The sequence below is a fragment of the Petaurus breviceps genome, unplaced genomic scaffold, assembly GCF_028583685.1.
Source record: "Petaurus breviceps papuanus isolate PSGF00001 unplaced genomic scaffold, PetGlider_PUasm1.0 91133, whole genome shotgun sequence".
NCBI lineage: Eukaryota > Metazoa > Chordata > Mammalia > Diprotodontia > Petauridae > Petaurus > Petaurus breviceps.
In genome coordinates this window covers 63,597,263-63,613,679 of record NW_027187419.1, presented here as the reverse complement: position 1 = coordinate 63,613,679, position 16,417 = coordinate 63,597,263, and the positions used below count along the sequence as shown (strand labels likewise).

General features: G+C 39.4%; 1 protein-coding gene and 1 long non-coding RNA gene across 2 annotated transcripts in view; one reads left to right on the top strand and one right to left on the bottom strand.

Moving 5' to 3' along the window:
• Window positions 1-963, top strand: part of LOC138155471 (uncharacterized) — a 50,066-nt gene extending 49,103 nt beyond the window's left edge. Inside the window, exon 3 of the long non-coding RNA XR_011166837.1 lies at window positions 42-963. This is a non-coding gene — a long non-coding RNA (uncharacterized lncRNA). The remainder of the gene's footprint in view (window positions 1-41) is intronic.
• MTUS2 (microtubule associated scaffold protein 2) overlaps window positions 1-16,417 on the bottom strand; it is a 732,715-nt gene that overhangs the window by 168,112 nt on the left and 548,186 nt on the right. The gene's annotated exons all lie outside the window — the stretch shown is intronic.

Here is a 16,417-nt window from a genome sequence, read left to right as displayed (position 1 = left end):
ACCTACTGTGTTTCTGATCTGAATTGGTTTTCCCTTCTTAGGCAGCCTGGATCATGATCCCAACTGCCCTGGTCCTTGGGGCTTTCCATGTTGCTACCAGAAATGCTGGGGACACAGCTCTGAATCAACAAGAGCTCTGAAACTCCTGAACACAAGCAATCTACCAGCCAGGTGGATCCCCAGCATCCCCAGTAGCCAGGACTGTGGGCATTCAACTGTAACACCTGCCTCTTTGGTCATTTTAACCACTCATCATTTTGACATTTTTTGAACTGTTTCCTTTTTCTCCATGAGTGAAGGAAGCTGTGACGATGATAACCCAAGCCCAGTTAATGGAAAATGAAGTCATCAAATTTGTAATGATGTCTATGAAATGTTAATAGACCTAATTCACAGTTTATTGTGTGCTATAATAAAAAGAAAGGGGTACACAGATGATGCCAGCTGGCCCCTTATGAAGAGAGCCATTTCAGAGCAGCTCCATTAAGGAAATATTGGGTAGGCTGCAGCCCAGAGCAAGAAACACATTATGGGGCATAAAATATTATGCCTCTAAGTGCAAATGAATATAAAGGCTAAAGACACCCCCAACAAAAATCATATACCAACAGTGACCAATCTCCAATTACATTCAAAGGATTATACCCCAAATATAATAAGATGATCCAGCAACAATCATAAACAATAGACCTTTTAATATGATATGGTTCCATACAGTCACTCCTGTAAAACATTTTTCTTTAAAAGCCAATTTATATTGTGCCTCCCCTCCCTCCTAGATGATTCCTACATCAATGTAAAATGATGTCTGATAGAGACATTAAGTTTGCTTTGGATAAATTTGGATGAACTTTCAGCTGCTCTGATGATTCCATGTACTAAAATAGACTGGGGCATGGGGTGAAGGGTGTCCAACCTCTGCATGCATTTACAGCAGGCCAGCCCTGGGGAAAAAGCATTCTGTAATGCTGATCTTCCTGTTCAGGTAACATAAAAAACAAAAGAAAGCAATTGTGTATTGGTTTTTCTGTCTCTGGTTGAAAATCTGATGTGCTCAACTGTGTGTATGTGTGTGTATGTGTCTGTGTCTGTGCAGTCATATCTCATTAAACCCACAGAATTAACCAGGTGGTGGCTCTGCTATAAAAATAATTAGAAAGAAACAAAGCCAACCTCCTCAGCCTCACCTTTTAATTTAACTGCTGGTGATATCAGTAACTTCTTGGAGGTCTGTCACTACGCTAAACTAAACACTGACTAATGGGAATACATTGAGGTTCATCCAAATTAATTTGGAGAGAGCTGCTGTTGTTCTGCCTAATTCAAGCCTATTCAGTATCATGAAGACACTGGGTCAGTTCCTGAAGCTGATGTTGAGGAAGGGGGGAGGAGGAAAAGAACACTGAACGGGTCCAAGACAATTTGCTATGGCTTTAAGAGGTGAACAACACAATAATTATCTGTAAAAGAAGAATGACATATTGGCACATATGTCCCTCTTCCCTAGTTGTGTTTCTAGATTAAAGGATTCTGTACTTATTCAGATGAACAGCTGTAAAAGACCACCCTTAAAATACTAAATTCTAAGGAACTATGCCATACATAGTTTGGCTAATAATTGATAGCATTTATGAAGCATTTTATGGTTTGCAAAGTGCTTTACATATAGCAAGTTATCTGACTCTTACTACCAACATATGATATTTCAGTTCTACATATGGAGAAACTGAGGTTAAGAAAAGGCAAGTGACTTGCCCAGGGTCACACAGGTAATAAATGCCTGAGGCAGGATTCAAACCTAGGTCTTCTTGACTCTCAATGTAACATTCTATCCACTTTGTCACCTGGCTGCTTAATGAACTGAAATTATTTTAAACTATCAACTGATTAGCCTATGTTGTAGGCCAGTTCTGACTTAAGCTAGACTGATAGTTCAGATCTGAGACTGGAACAAAATGAGACAGTTAACAAAAAGGAGTTTACTTAGCAACAGTATGGAAAGGATATACAGCAAGGATACAGCATTAGGAAGCAGCTTCTATGTCTGTGTTCAACACAGTGCAGTGGTGGCCACAAGGTGAATAACAACCTCAATGAGGAGCTTCTGATGTCTTGTGTACTGGTCACCAGGAAGTTACATGAAGGCTTTGAGCTTTGGGGCTAATCAAGTTTCAAGAACGATTGAAAAAAATTAACTAGCTTTAGGAACAGCTAGCATAGCCCATGCAGTAAGAACCCTGGGAGTCATTGCTCCCAGCACAGCCTGAGGTCCTTGCAATGGAAACTGAATGCATGACTGACTAAATAGGGGAAAAAAGCACTTATTAAACGATTTCTGTGTACTCAGTCCTAAGGTAAGTGCTGGAGACAGTCACTGCCTACAAGGAGTTTATGTTGTAATGGGGGAATAGTATAGCATATATGTATATATGTATATATATGCATGTGTACACACATATGTATGTTTATTGCGTATGTATACATATACACGCAAAGTTGTATTATATTATATAACATATAGCATAACATGTTATGCACACATGCATGCATATGTGTATATATAATATGTGTATGTGTGCATGTATATAAAATACAGTGGTACAATATAGGAGAGTTGTAATCAGGGAGTAGTGTTTTGGGTTGGGAAGTAACAAGGATAATAAGTGGAGGCATTAAGGAGCTGGTTGACATGTGTTTTCCAGTAGTGACGAAAGTATTGATTTGATAAAGGATCCTGAACTGGAAAAGAAAGGGCAAGGTCTAGTTGTGTAGAGGCAGGTAGGGCAGATGGCAAAAAGATGAATGTTGTGAAATGTGAAACATTATTGGGGCTGGTTGGATATAGTGACAGATATAAGACACTCACTAAGGACAGGAGGACAGGAAGAAGGAAGGATAGAAAACCCCAGGGCAGGGATTCCAGACCTCAAAGTTTAAATCGTTCAGGAGGGAAAATCATTTTTCCTTTTTTCCTTCCTTCCTTCCTTCCTTCCTTCCTTCCTTCCTTCCTTCCTTCCTTCCTTCCTTCCTTCCTTCCTTCCTTCCTTCCTTCCTTCCTTCCTTCCTCCCTCCCTTTCTCCTTTTCTTCCTCCCTCCCTCCCTTCCTTCCTTCCTCCCTCCCTCCCTTCCTCCCTCCCTCCCTCCCTCCCTTCTCCCTCTCTCCCTTCCTCTCTCCCTCCCTTCCTTCCTTCCCTTTCTTTCTTTCTTTCTCTGTCTCTTTCTGTCTTTTTCTATTTCTCTCCTTCCTTCCCTCCCTCTTTCCTTCCTTCCCTCTTGTTGTTTGTGCCTTTATACCTCAGACCTCCAACCCTCTGAGCCAGAGAGATCTTCCATGAGCCATGAGTAAAGACTTCCCCATTACATCAATTCTTAAACCTATCTCCTTTAATTTTGTAATGCCAAAAGAATAGCCAGGCCAGGAACCTACAGTCTCTGCTCAATGAATTTTGTATGATCTCCCTTTCAAGCTGTGGAAGGAGGAAGTTTTAAGTCTTTCCTGTTTTCTAACCCCTCAGTTAGTCAGAATACAGGCTATCGAGTCAGCTACACTGCTTCAGGGAAGTAATTGGACAAGCAGCAGAAATGCATCTGCTACATGAGGATAATGCCTGCCTGTGAACTGAGAACAACCTCCTTTGCTCATGAAAATTTCCAGGCAAATACCACAGGAAGTTCCTTTTTCTGGTGAGAGTCCTAAACACCTACACACTCATGTAAAGGCAACTATTTAAAGTTGCTTGGAGTGCTTAAATAAGGAAAAGCATCATCATTTATCTCTAAGCTAAGGAATACAGGATCCTACATCTAAGGCTGGAAGGGACCCCAGAGGCCATCTAATCGAATCCCCTCATTTTATATATAAAAAAACTGAGGCTCAAAAAAAGTGTTTTGCCTGAGGCCATAAAGGTAATCAATATTTAAGTTGTGATTTGAATTCATCTGGCCCTTTTCACTTTACCATACTGTTTTTCCCTCTGCATGGGAGACACCTCAAAGCTGAGTTCTGCTCTACCAAGTACTTTTTTGGGAGTTTGAGTCAATAAATAATAAACATGGTGGGAACCTGTAGTCTCTACATCTCTCAGTTAATTGTATGACTATCAACAGAACGATCTTAGGAAGCTTGCCTATTTCCTTGGATTTTCATCAAGTATAATATTAATAAATGCATAGATAATTCTCATAAAGATTTTATAGATATGGTAAAGCTAGCATGTAGAGAGGCAGTTATTGTTGCTTTCTTGGTGGCCTTTTTCTGCCTTAATATTGCCAATGATCTTTTCCATTTGAAGGGAATCTTTCATTCTTTGAGATATACTGAAAACCGTTCTCCTGAGTAATTTTTAAGTTATGTCACCAACAGCAGAGATTTCTTTGATATGTATTTGGTCAGGTCTACTTGCTTTTCCCAAATGGATTCTTTTTGGAGTATTACTGCCAGCACATAGAGAACCAAAACGCTAGGACCCAAATATGCTGGTTCTACTGTTACTGATGATGAATATAGTTTCCTATGGAAACAACAGCAAAACGGTTCTATTTCCCATCTATATGTTGTTTTAGAACCATCTAATCTGGTTCAGTTAGGTGTCACGCCAAGATTTACACAGGCTTATTTTCTCTTCTATTTTTTTTTTGTTGTCTTGTGAAGTAATAATACTTAAAATCTTCCATTATTCTCCTCCATAATATTCTGACAATTCTAATGTAATTCTAATTCCAAACTGGATTTCCTCTCTGACCTCATTGTGTTGATTGTTAAATGTTGGTAAAAATTCTCTAAAGAAATATGGAAATAAAAAATCAATATCTTTGCCTTTATCTATTTACCATTTTCAGAGGCAACAACTCATTTTAAAAGTTTTGTTAGAAGAAATTATGTGCAAGGACAGTTGTTCTCATATTTGCTCTTGGAGACAGTGGAAAGGGCACTAGACTGGTACTCATCAGACCTATGCGCTTGGGCAAATAATAACCTCTCTGGATCTCAATTTCTATTTGTAAAAGGAGGAAATCATAGATATAAAGGCTGATACTGTAAGCAATCTGGGAGAGAAAGAAATAGTTTCCCTGTTAGATTTATGGAGAAGGGAAGATTTTATGACCAAACAAGAGATAGAGAGCATTATGAAATTCAAAATGGATAATTTTAATTACGTTAAATTGAAAAGTTTTTGTACAAAGCCAACGTAACCAAGATTAGGAGGGAAGCAGAAAATTGGGAAAGAATTTTTATAACCCATGTCTCTGATAAAGGCTTCATTTCTAAGATATATAGAGAACTGAGTCAAATATATAAGAATACAAATCATTTCCCAAGTGATAAATGATCAATGGAAAAGAACAGGCAGTTTTCACAGGAAGAAATTAAAGATATCTATAATCATATGAAAAAATGCTCTAAATCACTATTGATTAGAAAAATTCAAATCAAAACAGCTCTGAGGTACCACATCTTACCAGTCAGATTGGCTAACATGGGGGAAAAAAACCCAGGAAAATGATAAATGCAGGAGAAGATGTGGGGAAATTGGAACACTAATACATTGTTGGTGGAGTTGTGTACTGATCCAACAATTCTGGAGAGTAATCTGGAACTGTGTTCAAAGGGTTATAAAAAGGTGCATACCCTTTGAACCAGAAATACCACTTCTAGGGCTGTATCCCAAAGAGATCATACTAGCGGGAAAAGGACCTGTATGTACAAAAATATTCATAGCAGCTTGTAAGGGTTATGGGATTTAAAGATCTTCCATGCCCCACTGGACTTGCTGACGTAGCAGGAAGGGGCGGAGCAAGAGGAAGTGGAAGCCAAGCTAGAGTTCCTATGGTGGCTAGCAGTGGCGGCGACGGTGGCGGCAGCAGCAGAGGCAGTGGCAGCACGAAGCCCTTTTTGAGTTAGGACTGCTAAGGACTTTCTGCTAAGGACTCCTGCTGAGGACTGCCAGGGGCCGGAGCTGCTGGGAGCGTGCTTCCAGGACGCTGGGTTGTTGCTGTGCGTGGGGAGAGGAGGACCTTTGCCTGAGGTAGCCTGTTCTGTTTTAAAGGCTTGAGAATGTGGGTGCTTTGTACTTTATCTACCTGTGCCAATTTCATAACTACTCTGATGGCTTTCACTTTCTGGTTTGGGGACTCAGTCTTTTGGTATCTTAATAAATTTTCTAGCTTATTCCCCCATATGGCAAGCATGATGTAGTTTGTTATGGATAATTATATCAGCATATCTGTAATTTCCATTTCACAATAGGCGTTGTGAATATGGCATTGCTGATACACAGCTCTTTTTGTGGTAGCAAAGAATTGGAAATCAAGGGCATGTCCATCAATTGGGGAATGGTCAAACAAGTTGTGGTATATGAATGTAATAGAATACTGTGCTATAAGAAATGAGGAAGAGATGGACTTCATAATAACCTGGAGAGACTTATACAAACTAATGCTGAATGAGGAAAGCAGAACCAGGAGAACATTTTACACAATTACAGACACATTGCATCTGTGATGACTAACTTTGATAGACTGGGCTCCTCTCAGCAATGCAAGGTTATAAGAGAACTCCAAAGGACTCATGATGGAAAGGATTGTACACATCCAGAGAAAGAATTGAGGAGTCTGGATACAGATTGAAGCAAACTATTTGTTCTCTCTCTGTTTTTTTTTTTTTTTTTGTTGTTGTTGTTCTTTCTTCCTTTCTTGCTGTACATTCCATTGGTTATAATCCTTCTTTACAACTTAACTAATGTTTAATATGAAGGTATCCATAGAACTTATATCAGATTGCATGCTACCATAGGGGAAGAGGGGGAGAAAATTTGTAACTCAAAAGCTTGTGGAACTGAATGTTGTAAACCAAAAGTTATTTTTAAAAAAGGTGCAGATGCAGAGAAAAAAAAAAAGATCAAGTGGAGCCAAGATGGCGAATTAAAAGCAGGCACTTCCTTGAACTCTTCCCAAATCCCTCCAAAAACCTGTAAAAAATGACTCTAAACAAATTCTAGAGCAGCAGAACGCACAAAATGAGAGAGTGAAACAAATTTCCAGCCCAAGACAACCTGGGAGGTCGAGATGAAAGGTCTGTTGCACCAGTCTGAGAGAGGTGTGCAGTCCAGTGCAAAATGTGCCAGATCAGGCCCCAGCAAACCTGGAACAGGCCTTAGAGGACCAAATCCCTTGTAGCTGGGGCTACTGTGGATTTCCAGACTTCTCAATCCACAAATGCCAAAAACAAGTTAGAAGGTCAGTAGGAAAGGTCTGCTAGACCTAGGTGAGAGAAGAACACAGTCCTTTCTGAGCCCCAGGGCAGCAGTAGCAACAACAACTCCTTCCAGATCTCTTGGTCCACAGACAGTGAAGGGATCAAGCAGCTAATCAGAGAGGGATTGTAGGGGTCTCTTTGCTGGTGCTGAGGCAGGATTATCTTGCTTTTCCCTTGCTTAGATCTGGACTGCAGACCTGGGATGAGGAAGAATGCTGGCATGGCAGGGCTCATGGTGGTGCCAAAGAGGGAATCCTCCTCACAGTTCCAAGGCAGAAAAGAGTGCTTGTGTTCACTCACAGACCAGACTACAGGCCAGGAGAGGAGTAAACACCTCTCCTCTGATCAAACCACCTTAGAAGAACTGAAAATTTACAGGTCCCTAGAAATATCTATGAAAACAGCTACACAAAATCCCTAAAGCTTGGGACAGTACATCCTCCACACTGGAAGCAGAGTCCTACCTTAACAAAGAGTTAAAAAGTCAAGTAATTAGCTAGGGAAATGAGCAAAAAGAGGAAAAAAAAACTCAGACTATAGGATCTTACTTTGGTGACAAAGAAGATCAAAACGTACAACCAGAAGAAGACAACAAAGTCAAAGCTCCTGTATTCAAAGCCTCCAAGAAAAATATGAATTGGTCTCAGGCCATGGAAGAGCTCAAAAAGGATTTTGAAAGTCAAATAAGAGAAGTAGGGGAAAAATTGGGAAGAGAAATCAGAGTGATGCAAGAAAATAATGAAAAATGAGTCAATGGCCTGCTAAAGGAGATAAAAAAATACTGAAGAAAATAACATCTCAAAAAACAGACTACACCAACTGGTAAAAGAGTTCAAGAAAGCCAATGAGGAGAAGAATGTCTTAAAAGGCAGATTTGGTCAAATGGAAAAGGAGGTCCAAAGGCTCACTGAAGAAAATAATTCCTTAAAAATTAGAATTTAGCAAATGGAAGCTAATGACTTTATGAGAAATCAAGAAATTATAAAAAAAGAACCAAAAGAATGAAAAAATAGAAGACAATGTGAAATATCTCATTGGAAAAACATATGACCTAGAAAACAGATCCAGGAGAGATAATTTAAAAATTATTAGACTTCCAGAAAGCCATGATTAAAAAAAGAGCCTACACATCTTCTTCCAAGAAATTTTCAAGGAAAACTGTCCTGATATTCTAGAACCAGAGAAGAAAATAGAAATTGAAAGAATTCACGATCACCTCCCAAAAGAGATCCCCAAAGTAAAACTCTTAGGCATATTGGAGTCAAATTCCAGAGTTCCCAGGTCAAGGAGAAAATATCATAAGTAGCCAGAAAGAAACAATTCAAGTATTATGGGAACACACAAATCAGGATAATACAAGACTTAATAATTTCTACATTAAGGAATTGGAGGGCTTGGAATATAATATTCCAGAGGTCAAAGGAGTTAGGATTAAAATCAAGAATCACTTACCCAGCAAAAATAAGTATAATCCTTCAGGGGAAAAATTGGAAATTCAATGAAATAGAGGTCTTTCAAGTATTCCTTTTTTTTTCTTTTTCTTTTTGGAGGGAAGGGCAATTGGGGTTAAGTGACTTGCCCAAGGTCACACAGCTACTAAGTATTAAGTGTCTGAGGCTGTATTTGAATTCAGGTCCTCCTGACTCCAAGGCCAGTGCTCTATTTACTGCATGACCTAACCACCCCTATTTCCAAGTATTCTTGATGAAAACACCAGAGCTGAATAGAAAATTTGACCTTCAAATACAAGAATCAAGAGAAGCATGAAAAGGTAAACAGGAAAGATAAATCATAAAGGACTTATTAAAGTTGAACTGTTTACATTCCTACATGGAAAGATATTGTAGCTCATGAGACTTTTCTCTATCTATCTATCTATCTGGCTGGAGAAGGAGGAAGAGAGAGGGTAGAATGGGATAAATTATCTCACATAAAAGAGGCAGGAAAAAGCTTTTACAGTAGAGGTAAAGAGTGGGGAGGTAAGAGGGAATGGATGAACCTTACTCTCATTAGATTTGGCTTAAGGAGGGAATAACATGCACACTCAGTCAGGTAAGGAAATTTATCTTATCCTACAGGAAAGTAGGAACAAAGGGGATAAGGGGTGGGGGACAATAGAAGGGACAGAAGATTGGGGAATGGAGTAATCAGAAGAAAACACTTTTGAGTAGGGACACAGTCAAAGGAGAGAACAGAATAAATGTGGGGCAGGACAGGATGGGGGAAATATAGTAAGTCTTTCACAACATGACTATTATGGTTTTGCATAACTACACATATATAACCTATATCAAATTACTTGCATTTTCAATGAGGATGGGTGGGGAGGCAGGAAGGGAGAGAATACGTAATTCAGAATTTTAAAAACAAGTGTTAAAAATTGTTTTTACAAGCAAATGGGAAATAAGATATACAGGCAATGGGATATAGAAATCCATTTTTGCCCTACAGGAAAATAGAAGGCGAGGGGATAAGAGAAGGGGAGAGGGTGATAGAAGGGAAGGCAGATTGAGGGAAAGGGTAATCAGAATGCATGCTGTCTTTTTGGGGAGAGGAGGGGAGAGATAGGAGGGAAAATCTGGAACTCAAAATCTTGTGGAAGTGAATGCTTAAAACTAAAAGTTAATAAATTAATTTAAAAAGATTTTAAATAATAAAAGGAGATCAGCATATATGACATCTAAGGTCTCCTTCAGCTACAAATTTAGGATCCTATGACCTAATTTGGTATGCATTTTGACCACTGATTAAATCAGAGATCTGACTTCACACAAATAGCTGATACTGAAATAACTGCTCTATTTGTACGATTCATTTCCTGTTTGATAAGATAGTCAATTTCATTTTTTTTAGGATACTCTTTAGTGCTCACAATGACTGTCACTTTCCAAGTCTCTTCTTTAGGTACTTATTATATAATTTATTATATAATTTTATCATTTATTATTTATCTTTATAAAATTTATTTACTTAAACTTATTGTTATTATTATGTATTATATAATCATCATCATTTATATAGTGATTTAAGATTTGCAAAGCACTTTACAAATACTATCTCAGTTGACCTTCACAATAACCCTGAGATGTAGATTACTATTATTACCCTCATTTTACAAATGAGGGAACTTAGGCAAATAGACATTAAATGACTTGTCCAGGGTCTCACAGCTAGTGTCTGAGGCAAGATTTGAACTCAGGTCTTCCTGACCCCAGCTCTAGGATTCTATCTACTATGCTACCTACTTGTATGAGGCTTCTGGTAATCTGCCTTTGGCACCTTTCATTTCTTAATTTCAAATGAAATTTTCTAACTTCTCTCATTAATACCTACTACCTTTGTCTGCTTCCACAAAAGTCCTATCCACTCTAGTTCTAGCTTCTTCATTCCCTCATCTCCTTGGCCTTTGGGCAACATGTCAACAAAGCCCCATTTTATACCTATATATCCTTTGTTCCTTTTTGGACAGCTAGGTGTAACACTGGATAGAGTGCCAGGCCTGGAGTCAGAAAGACTCATCTTCCCTTGAGTTCAAATCTGGCCTCAGACGCTTCCTAGCTGAATGACCTTGGGCAAGTCACTTAACCCTTTTGGTCTCAGTGTCCTCATCTCCAAAATGAACTAGAGAAGGAAATGACAAACCATTCTAGGATCTTTGTCAAGAAAACCCCAAATGGGGTCACGACGTGTCTGGCACGACTAAAATGACTGAACAACAACCTTTCATTCCTTTTATTTGCTGATGTCTCAACCTTGCTAATTCTAGACACTGAGTCATCACCCCTCCCCTCCTGCCCCCATCTGCTATTTCTCCTCCTACTCCTTGTTTGCTATTACTGGAGGCAATCACGGAACCATACTGTCTGAGTCTACTTCAGATCCATGGGGTATGCAGCCAGTTCTGATTTATAGGAATGATGAATACCCAGAAGTGGTCTATGGATTCCAATCTGGCACCAGTCAAAGTTATCATTGTATAAAATATGGCAACTGGTTCCAACCCAATGGAAATACACAATGCTAACTGAGGCTAATCAGGACCAGAAACCTAGGCATAAAGTTAACTTCATCTTCATCTCCCCCCGCCCCCAATTAGACTTTAAGCTCCTCAAGGGCAGAGATTGTTTTATGCCTTTCCTTGTTTCCCCAGTGTTTAGAAGAATGCCTGGCACATAGTAGGTACTTGTTATATGTTTGCTGACTCTCTTACTTAGCACTTGAATGTTTACAAAGCACTTGGCTCACAATGACTCTAAAAGTTAGTGCAGAAAGTACCAGGAAAAATCTGGTCAAGTTTAACTGGGGTCAAGGAAGAGACTTTTCTGTTTGCAAGGATAGTACTCCTGATGGAAGAAGATGACTGAGTCAGAGCATTTGAGGATGACTGAAATATGGCCCAACTGAATTGGCTTTTTAAAGGAAGAGAAGACACAATCATCTCTGAAACACCAGAGCTGAGAGACACAGGAAGGAGAGGGGCTAAAAGGACTCAGAATCAACTCTAACTCTGCTACATTTCTAGCTTCTGTTTCTCCTTTTTTGCTCCCTCTGACATCTAATTCAGGTCCTCATTACCTATTGCCTAGACAATGGTAAAAGTTTCTGAGCTGGTCTTCCTTGCCTCTGTTTCTCCCTTCAAGAAGCTGCCAAATAATCTTCTTAATCCATAGGTCTGACATCACTCAAAAACCTTCCATGGCTCCCTATTACCTACAAGATGAAATATAAACCCCTTATGCCTGAATAGAAGGTCCTTCATCATTTAGCTCAGATCTATCTTAAATTTTAAGTCTTATTCCAGTTCTGTTCTCTTCCTTATGTAACTTTTGGCTTAGTCCATTGGTATGGGACCCTCTCTCTTCCTTGATAGAGACTGAATGCTTAATGTTCTGACTTTGCATTAAGGAGCTGGTGAGAATTGGGGAGTAGAGACTGGTTTTCTGGCCTTCAGCTTCAAGAGAAAATTCATACTTTTCCATATACTCTCTTTAGGTTTCTGAAAGGAGAAAGTCTCAGAAGCCGACATGACGGAAGTGTTGGTTCTCCTACACAGCAGCTCTTCCCAGATTCTCTCTCTTTCTCCTTTTAGGAAGCTGAAGATGTCTGGAAGGACAGGATTTCTCTCTTGAAGCCTCAAGCTAAAAGACCAAGATGTCTCTTCTCTTCAGTTCTCACCAACTCCACTCCTTATGCAAATTCAGAGTATTACTCAATTAATCTCCACCAATAAGGAGAGAGTCCCACACCAATTAGCCTTTTGAGTGAAGGCTTATATTTAAATACTTAATTGCAATCACACTATACCATTACCTAATTCCTAATCCTTTTCTGTCTCTTCCATGCATTTGTACATGAAGTGCTATGTAAATGTGAGCACCTCTTTATTTGTGAATTAATTTATTTACCTTTCCAATGATACAGCTCCTTTGTTAATATAGAATTCAGGACCAGCTCAGGACAAGGTTCCTTCCACTGATTCATTGACCATTTTCAGATTAAATGGTGATTCCTCCAGCCAAAGCTTCTCTAGCCATAGTTCCAAATTAAGGGAATGATACTGGCATAAGTAACATATCATTAAGTTACAAAAATCTAGGGTTTTAATTGACTGGTGGTATAATGCATGGTGACCCGTTACTACAACAAAACTCAAATGGCTTTGGATTCAAACTGGACAAAATTTTCCCACTCCTCTAGGATAAATGAAGGGCATTCAAAGCACTTCATTTTGTTAGGCCCCTAACATGGAAGGTAAGACCTTGCTCTGTATGCAAGCTCTCTGGTTCATCTTGTTATTGCTTCTATTTGCAGTCTGACAGACAGGACCTGTTTTACAAGTACATCCTTGCAGGTATTTTGCCAGTGGCTATGAACATTTTTGTCCTGATGGTTAAAAAAAAAAAAGGGAAACACAAAAACAACCCAGTAGCAACAACACAGTCATTAATCTGAAAGGATTCTTTCCAAAGCGCACCTCTGTTCCAGGCTTAATTATGTGAAATATAGGTCAAGGTATTTAAAATGGTTCCCACGATGACTTCCCCTGAACAACTTTGTATGTCTTGCATGAGTAAATTTCCCTATTACTGAGGCAAAGTAGAAGCTGAAAATAAAAAGAGAAATGAGCCCTTCTGCCCTCTGTTTAAATGGCCTATGAATAATTTTACAGGGAAACAACTTTGGTTTCCCCAGATAAAGTTGGAGGGCAGTCCAGGGTGATACTGAGGTGTTCTCATGCCTTGAGAACAATGAAGCCCCTCCCTCCTCTGAGTCCTTGGGGGTAAAATCTCTCCCTCTCCTTACGTGAGTGAAGTAGACCTAGACTCTAAAAGGCCAGCAACTGAGTTGTTTCTTAACAGTGAATGATAGCAGGCCTAATGAGAATGCCTATTCAGTGGGGATGCAAAGTCCCAAACCCCAGGAAATATTATACTTTCTAAAAAATCCTTTCCATTTTTCAAATAAGAGCATAAAATTTTTTCCCATGTGACCTGAAAGCTAATAAGAATAGTTCATACATTTGCTTTCCCTTTAGAAGTGCACTTACCTTCTATAGCAGAGCCTTCGATTAGATTATGGGCTCACCCTGGCTACTTCTGATGGTAGCTGAGCCCCTGGAATGCAGGGGGAAAGTGATGAGAACATAAAAGGCCAATCATTCTCCCCTTCCATTTTCTCTGGCCCCTCACTTTTACTTTAACATCTGATTTTTATTTAGGTGACTATTTGAAGCTAGAGTGACACACACATACATACATACATAATACATATATGTGTGTGTATATGCATTGATATATAATTGTTTTTCTGACTCTTTGTGACACTATGATTCATACTGTCCATAGCGTTTTCTTGGCAAAGAAACTGGAGAGGTTTGCCATTTCCTTTCTAGTGGACTAAGGTAGGCAGAGGTTAAGTGACTAGCCCAAGGTCACAGAACTAGTGTCTGAGGTCACATTTGAACTCAGGTCTTTCTGACTCCACGCCCAGTGCTCTACCCATTGAGCAATCTAGTTGCCAGCACTGATATATATATATATATATATATATATATATATATATATATATACACACACACACACATATATATTGAGATAAGTATGTATATATGTATGTATGTACATACGTATATATGTGTATATATTCAATTTCCATGACATTTAACTTTTTTTCAATGATTGATTTATCCTTCTATGAGACAAGAATGTCTTACATAATAAAAAGCAAATAAAACAAAAGATGTTTCCCAGTTTCGGATGCTTCCTGGGATTAGGTAGCCCCCACCCTCTCCAGGGAGCCTTTCCTAGATTCTTCAACCCATGTTGATCCTCCCCACTCTGATTTCCTAGAGGTTGGCAAACAAGAAATAAATCCATTTCCCTCCTGTTTTTGTATGGCCTGTGAGCTAAGAATGGTTTTTGCACTTCTCAATAAAGTTTTATTGTATTTAAAAAGGTAAAAATAATTCTTAGCTCAAGGGCTGTACAAAAACATTGACCGAGAGGCTTAGTTTGCAGACCTCTATCCTAAAGTACCCATTGTTTGGGACATGATTATATCCCTTTTCATATTATTTTCCATGTACCTTGTCTCTCTTCAATGAGACTGTAATACAGGAAATTCAATGAACATTTATTAAGTTCCTATTGGCTCTACACTAGGCACAAGGGATACAGAGACCAAAACAAAACATAGCTCCTTCCCTCCAGGAGCTAACAGTCTATTGGGAGTGAGGGAAAAGGACAAGGATACAAGGACACAGATAAGTAAATATGAGATCATTTGAAGGAGGAAATATTAACAATGGTGGTAGGGGTGGGATCAGGGAACACTTCATGGGGAGGTCGTAACTTAGGTAAGCTTTGAAGTAAGATAAAGATTCTGAGAGGCAGTGATGAAGAGGAAACATATTTCAGAAACAGTGATAACCAGTAAATCTTATTGCAGAACCAAGTACTCAAAATGCAACTTCAAATCATTTGGGAATGGGGAAGAAGGTGGTAGAAACCCTAGAACCCTGTGAGGTGATGCCTGTGGATATTGGTGGAGAGAGAGAAGGAAGGAACCAGGCCAGAAAGGAATTTACCTGGGAGTTACCTGGGGAGAAGAAGTCATTATCTGTTCAATTTCAATTCAAATCAGTCAATAAACATTTATTAAGAGCCTACTATATGTCAGGTGCTGTGCTAAGCACTAGAGATACAAAAACAAGGAAAAGACAGTCCCTTATCCTCCAGAAGTTTACAACTTAATGGAGGAGACAATATATAAACAAATATACACAAAGTAAGTTACATATATATGCATACATATATATATATATATATATATACACTCATGCACACACACATATATGAAATAATGGAGGAAAAGCACTAGAATTAAGAGGTGTTGGAGAAGGCTTCTAGTAAATGCTAGGATTTTAGCTGAGATTTACCGGAAGCCAGAGGACAGCCGGAGAAAATGCCCAGGATTGAAAGATGGGGTGTCTTGTTCAGGGAGAAGCCAGGTGACCAGTGTCATAGGACCAAAAAGTATGCGTTGGGGTAGTAAGGTGTAAGAAGACTAGAAAGGTGGGAGGGGACAGGGTTAAGAAGGGCTTTGAAGGCCAAACAGAGCATGTTGTATTTGATCCTGGAGGCAACAGGAAGCCATGAGAGTTTATTGATTACAGGGTGATCATCCTTGTGATCAGACTTGTGCTAGTGGCTGAATGGGGAATGGATTGGAGTGGGGAGAGGTTTGAGGCAGGCAGATCCACCAACAGGCTATTATAATAGTCCAGGTATGAGGTGATGAGGGCCTGCAATAGAGTTGTGGCAGTGTCAGAGAAAGGGGCATATTGGAAAGATACTGCAAAGGTGAAATTGATGGGCCTTGGCAACAGGTGAAGATGAGGGCTGAGAGAGAGTGAAGCGTCCAGGAGTGAAATGTGCAGGATGATTCCTAAGTTGTGAACCTGAGGGACTGGGAGGATGGTATTGTCCTCTACAGTAAAAGGGAAGGTAGAAGGTGGGGAGGTTTTGGAGGGAAAGGTAGTGAGTTCTGCTTTGGACATACTGAGTTTAAGATGTCTGCTGGGCATCCAGTTTGAGATATCCGAAAGGCAGTTGGAAATGGAAGATTGGAGGTCAGCACAGAGTTTGGGGCAGGATAGGCAGA